The sequence below is a fragment of the Myxocyprinus asiaticus genome, chromosome 44, assembly GCF_019703515.2.
Source record: "Myxocyprinus asiaticus isolate MX2 ecotype Aquarium Trade chromosome 44, UBuf_Myxa_2, whole genome shotgun sequence".
In the NCBI taxonomy this organism is placed as follows: domain Eukaryota; kingdom Metazoa; phylum Chordata; class Actinopteri; order Cypriniformes; family Catostomidae; genus Myxocyprinus; species Myxocyprinus asiaticus.
The window spans coordinates 12,163,639-12,169,877 of record NC_059387.1 but is presented as its reverse complement, the minus strand read 5'-3'; the positions used below and the strand labels follow the sequence as shown (position 1 = coordinate 12,169,877).

The 6,239-nt window shown below is 36.6% G+C and overlaps 1 long non-coding RNA gene across 1 annotated transcript; it reads right to left on the bottom strand.

The window, feature by feature from the left end:
• Positions 1–1,246: 1,246 nt before the first annotated feature.
• Positions 1,247–4,622, bottom strand: LOC127434761 (uncharacterized). Its single transcript, XR_007896082.1, has 3 exons — positions 4,552–4,622; positions 4,332–4,424; positions 1,247–2,222 (listed from the first exon to the last, which is right to left on the bottom strand). It is a non-coding gene; the product is annotated as an uncharacterized LOC127434761 (long non-coding RNA).
• Positions 4,623–6,239: the final 1,617 nt, after the last annotated feature.

Here is a 6,239-nt window from a genome sequence, read left to right as displayed (position 1 = left end):
CTGCCATGCATGGCTTTACATGCCTCGAATAGCACTGCAGAGAAGGAGGGTGAAATAAACGACCATAAATGATATACCGCATGTGATAATTGCGCAGTGCAATCCATTAGTCTTTTCGTTCTGTGGCATCGCCACAGATGAAGTCGACTGAAGAAAAGCACGTATTAGAGGAGTAATGGCTTGTCTCACAGGGTATTTTTGTATTTTGTATCCGTTTATTTGCTTGGAATGGAATTAAATGCTTTGTTGATATTGTTTAACTGCTTATATTCTTGCATTTAGGATGCTGCTGCAGAAAGTAGGGACAAATGTCAAATAATCTCAAAGCAATGGGAGAGACTGATTAACTTAAGTGGTGACTTGTCACTATTGGTTTTAATGCAACAGAGCACATTGAATGGTGGGAAAGTCACCCTGACTGGAGCAAGGAGACACAAAATATCTAGAGAGAGCCATCTGTTAACATTCCCATTCATCTCAATGGCAGTTTTGCGGCTGGTGCAAGATGTACATTTCAATATTTGCTGAAAAAGGTGCCCAAATAAAGATAATTCAATATATAATAAGACAAATAAGACAAATAATCATAAATATATTAAATTCAAAGACATTACATTGTTGTGGCAGATGAGTTAAGCATTGATTAAACAATACAAAAAGGGGCTGAAGAAGTCTATATATTGCTTAGTTTATTTTGAAATCAATGAACACAAGTCTTTTACTTCTCTGCGGTCCACAGAGATCCATTTTACTATTCAGATAATCAGTCTTACCAAGGTAGATTTAAGAGATGTTCTCACAGGATGCCTTGTGTTCCATACATGAATCAGACCGACGCTTTTGGTGTGTCTCAGTGTGGTTGCTTTGCGTTTCACTGGTTTTCAGCATCTCTATCCATTCTACTCCATTTTTAGGATGCTGTGTCAAGTTAAATGTAGTTTTAAATTATAATAAAAAATTATGTTAAACGTTAAAAAACGTGTCTCAAGACCCCTGCAATCTACTCGTTTATTGTCTGTACAGATGTGTGTTGCCAGTACAGCTGGAGTTGCGCTCATTGCCCCACGCTGACTGAGACCTACAAAAACATGGAAGTAGCATTTGAAGCCTGAATTATTGCTCCTTTGGTCGGAAAATTCAATATTACAGTGGCATAATTAGTTGTGTTAATTTTTTAATGCATTATTTTTTATATAATTAATCACACTGAATTAACGTGTAAGATCGTAAGCCTTAGTAATAAAATATATTTGATTTATACAGTGCATTCATAAAGTATTCAGACCTTCATTTGTTTTCACATTTTGTTATATTGCAGCCTTATGCTAAAATGCTAAAAAAATTATATTATTTATTTAAAATAATTTTTTTATAAATTCTCCATAAAAACTCCATACCCCATAATGACAAAACAAAAACTAGATTTTTGATATATTTGCAAATTTCTGAAAAATAAAAAACTGAAATATCACATTGACATAAGTATTCAGACCATTAACTCTGTACTTAGTTGAAGCACCTTTGGAAGCAATTACAGCCTCAAGTCTTTATGGGTATGATGTGACAAGCTTTGTACACCTGGATTTGGGGATTTTCTACCATTCTTCACTGCAGATCCTCTCAAGCTCTGTCAGGTTGGATGGGGACCATCAGTGGACAGCCATTTTCAGGTCTCTCCAGAGATGTTCGTTTGGGTTCAAGTCTGGGCTCTGGCTGGGCCACTCAAGGACATTCACAAGGTTGTCCCTAAGCCACCATTGCATTGTCTTGGCTGTGTACTTAGGGTCATTTTCCTTTTGGAAGTTGAAGCTTCGGCCCAGTCTGAGGCCTTGAGAGCTCTGGGCCAGGTTTTCATTAAGGATATCTCTGTATTTTGCTGCATTCAGCTTTCCTTCACTGACCAGTCCCCCAGTCCCTGCTGCTAAAAAGCACCCCCACAGCATGATGCTACCACCACCATGCTTCACCGTTGGGATGGTATTGTGCAGGTGATGAACGGTGGCTGGTTTCCTCCAGACATGACACTTGGAATTGTGGTCAAAGAGTTTGATCTTCATTTCAGCAGTCCAGAGAATATTGTTTCTCACAATCTGAGAGTCCTTTAGGTGCTTTTTTCAAATTCCAAGCGGGCTTTCATGTGTCTTGCACTGAGGAGAGGCTTCCGTCTGGCCACTCTGCCATAATCCCCAGATTGGTGGAGTGTTGCAGTGATGGTTGTCCTTCTGCAAGAGTTAACCTGGGTTATTTATTTATATACAGGATAATATTTGAATAAAATATAGGGGACAAATATTTGCAAATATCTGTAACTAGTCCACTCCAGTGAATATTTCTTAGGGTAAGTTTATTTTTGAAAGTCAGTTTTTGCATAGGTGCATGCCCAAAAAGTGTTGGCTACAAAAAAAACAAAAAAAAAAAAGAAAAGAAAAGAAATAAATAAATAAAATGCAATTACATTTGTTTGCAGTTATTGCCAAGGAAAAAGATGCAGTTAATTGAACACACTTTTATATTTTATGACAATTTGCCCCTATAGTGGGGCAATATAGGATACATTGTCACAATTAAACTTTCCATTAAACCAGTGGTGTAGGTTTCATAGCACCCATATCACCCTGCAGCGCTTGCCTTATTGCCCATTATAGCTAAGCAGGGTTGAGCCTGGCCAGTACCTGGATGGGAGACCTCCTGGGGAAAACTAAGGTTGCTGCTGGAAGAGGTATTAGTGAGGCCAGCAGGGGGTGCTCACCCTGTGGTCTATGTGGGTCCTAATGCCCCACTATAGTGATGGGGACACTATACTGTAAAAAGGCACTGTCTTTTGGATGAGACGTTAAACTGAGGTCCTAACTGTCTGTGGTCATTAAAAAATTAAAAAGGGGTGTAACCCTGGTGTCCTGGACAAATTTCCCCCATAGACCCTTCTCAATCATGGCCTCCTAATAATCCCCATCCATTAATTGTCTGTATCACTCTATTCTCTCCTCTCCACCAATAGCTGGTGTGTGGTGAGTGTACTGGCGCACTATGGCTGCCGCCACATCATCCAGGTGGATGCTGCACACTGGTGGTAGTTGAGGAGAGTCCCCATATACTATGTAAAGCGCTTTGAGTGCCTAGAAAAAGTGCTATATAAATGTAAGGAATTATTATTCATGTGAACACAACCTACAAAATAAAATCTGTGCATTTTCTTTAAATCTACACCTGCATGAAACTACATGAAAGGATTTTAAGCTAAATTTAAAATGTGAAGCAATTATGAGGCACAAAAATGTTCATGAAAAAAATGTAAAAGTTAACATACAAAAATATATAACATTGCTGAGACCAACAAATATTGAAATTGCTAAATTGTAAAAAATAAATAAATAAATATTTTTATTTTTTATTTTAAATGCATGTGACAATCTGTCCCGATAAAATTGTGACTTGTCAATATAGTTGACCACTGACTTGATGTATGCCAGTGTGGTTTGATTATGGTTGCTTGTTTACCCAAGAGCAATATAAAAAATGTGATGATAGAGAAAATGTACTTTTGATGCTAGAATTCACAAACAATGTTTCTAGTTTAAGAGGGTTTTAAACTAGGTGTTTGAAATAAACATATAAAACTTCTGCTAGAGAATACACACAATTGAGCAATTGGACTTTTGACTCCAAATCATACTGAGATCATACAGCCCTGGAGACAACTAGCCGTGGTCTTCCCTAGATAGAGTTAAATGAATTGCATTCATACAAGAAAACTTCTACTGTTAATAAATTATTTAACATTCAGCATGTGGAATGTTTTTAACAATATGGAAAAATGTATTCCATCCGACATTACATAATTCACACTGTATGGAAAATTGCTTGGTAATTTAGTGCATTTTTGAGTGAAAAGCAGCTTTTATTTGGACCTGTACATTTTGAATTACTGTCAAAGCATATAATCAATATGTGCTTAATGTGTATAAAATGGCCACATAGTAAATGGTTTGTAGATGTTGCTTAGTTTGACCTGTAATAAAAGACAAGTGACAGTTAAAATGATTTTTTTTCTAAATAGCCTGTCAATAAGCACAAGCAGATCGACAAGCATGAACAATGTTTACTTTTCACAAAAATTCAATCTCCCATTTTCATGCATACCTTATGAAAAAAAAAAGTGGTATTTTAGTCCATGCTGTTAAGTTTGAATCCATCTATATGCTAGCGTACTTCAATTTTTTTTTGTTTACAAAATTAACCTTTAGGAGATACTGTATATATATTTTAAATTTTGTTCTTATCCAGGAAAATGGATAAAAAAAATACTGATGACTCATCTTGCACTTACTCACTTTGTCCAATCCAATGCTCTCTAGAATGCAAATGTCCCTTACTATTTCTGTCATATCGTTAAACAGCCCTTCAACATGTCCAGCCCCAACTTCCTGTTTCAATGAGATATCAGCACAGGAAAGAAAACTCATTAGATCTCATGAGAACAACTGTGCAGAGCTCAGAAAACACTTCGTTTGTGAAATACATTCACAGTGATCAAGGCAAATTAACACTGACCAGCATGTTCAATAGTCATTCCAGCAGAGGAGGTAATGCTTCCTTGTGAACACGATGTCACTCGCAAGATCTCTCTCCTGAGGACTAAACAAACAAAATGATGAAGCGCCTACCAGTATAGTTTGTCTTGCTAGCTGGGGGGTGCATGTTCAATGTTTTGTGATGTAATGGAAACTCTACTGTGACGCTTGTAGATGAGTCATGCAGGACCAATCCATTAGTCTCCATCTTCACATTAAATTAAAAAAAAAAAAAACAAAAAAAAAAAAACAAAGCAAAAGCTTTTAAGCAAACCACTTAGCCTACATTATTAGCAGTTAGCCAGCACTTGTCTCTTATCAAGACCATATCACTACACATTGAATGTTCACTGTTTGCTTTATTGATGTAATCCGTTAAAACCATTAGGGGGAATTGTTACAAGCTGGCTCCGTGCCTCTCTAAACCCTAAGAGGGAAGGAACAAGTAGAATATTTCAGAGGCAGAAGGTAGACACTGGTAAACAGTTAGAAAAAGAAATACTTTTTTTTTTTTTTTTTTATTGTGTTCCCCATTTTTTTTTTTTTTTTTTTTTTTTGCAATGCAGCTGTGCAGAGATGCTGTATCTTTTATAGAACTAATGGCTGTCATTACAGGTGTTAAAGGAAAAGTTCACCCACAAATTTCATCCATCTTTTTAATACAACTGCAGTGTATAGTGCCTCATTTTAAAGCTTAAAAAAAGGCTTAAAAGTATAATAAATGTTGTCCATGTGCATCATATTCAAAGTATTCTGAAGGCATACAAAAGGATTTGGCGAGAAACAACCTGAAATATTCAGTGTCATTTTCAGTGAAAATCTTGACGTCCGTTGCATGTTCATGAGTTTCTTCCTGTCTAAGTGGGTGGTTCTTGACCAGGATAAGCTGCAAATTGGGCCAGACTTTTTGTGGCAAGTAAAATTCTGACTATGTCAGGCTAAAGTAAGTTGATATGTTGAGTCTGTTTTATAGAATGTGATTAAATATTAAACGTTATCCTTACGCGATACCGCATCCTTCTGGGCAGACATTGTATTTTGGTTCTGCTATATGCAAAGCATAATTTAAATTCAAATGAACTGACTGATCTCAGTTCAGAAGACTCTGTGCTGTCAGCAAAGGGTTAAACTTTTGACATACAGAGTCATGTGACAAAACAATATGGCTTCGATCTCAGTGAAGTTTGTCTTTGGGAGAAAAGCCAAAAAAAAAAAAAAAAAATACATCTGGTAAGAAACCTCATTAAGTTTTTACACTGAAACCTGTTTGAGTCAAAAGATTCTCTAGTAGTTTAATCGATATGCCATTTTTACAATTTGAGTGATTTAAAGCGAAACTGCACACTGTTAAACACAATGGACACTGGGCAAAAGTGCTAGTTTTTCATTAGAAATCCTATATTTACTGTGCAATATTACATTGAGAAAACAAAATGTTGCTTTCAGAGACTTTATATGGAGTTAGGATGAAAATAAGGTGCATTTCAAACTGTGCTGAGTCCAGTGCAGACAGACAGCACATTCACTAAATAGGGAGCATCCTACAGATTTCCTATGCAGCCAAGTGCATTCACTACTAACATCCGATCAAAAGTTCAGTTTCAGGCTGCAGATGATGTTTGGACCACTCAACATGCTTGGCAGACATGGAGCAATGGTAATCAGTAC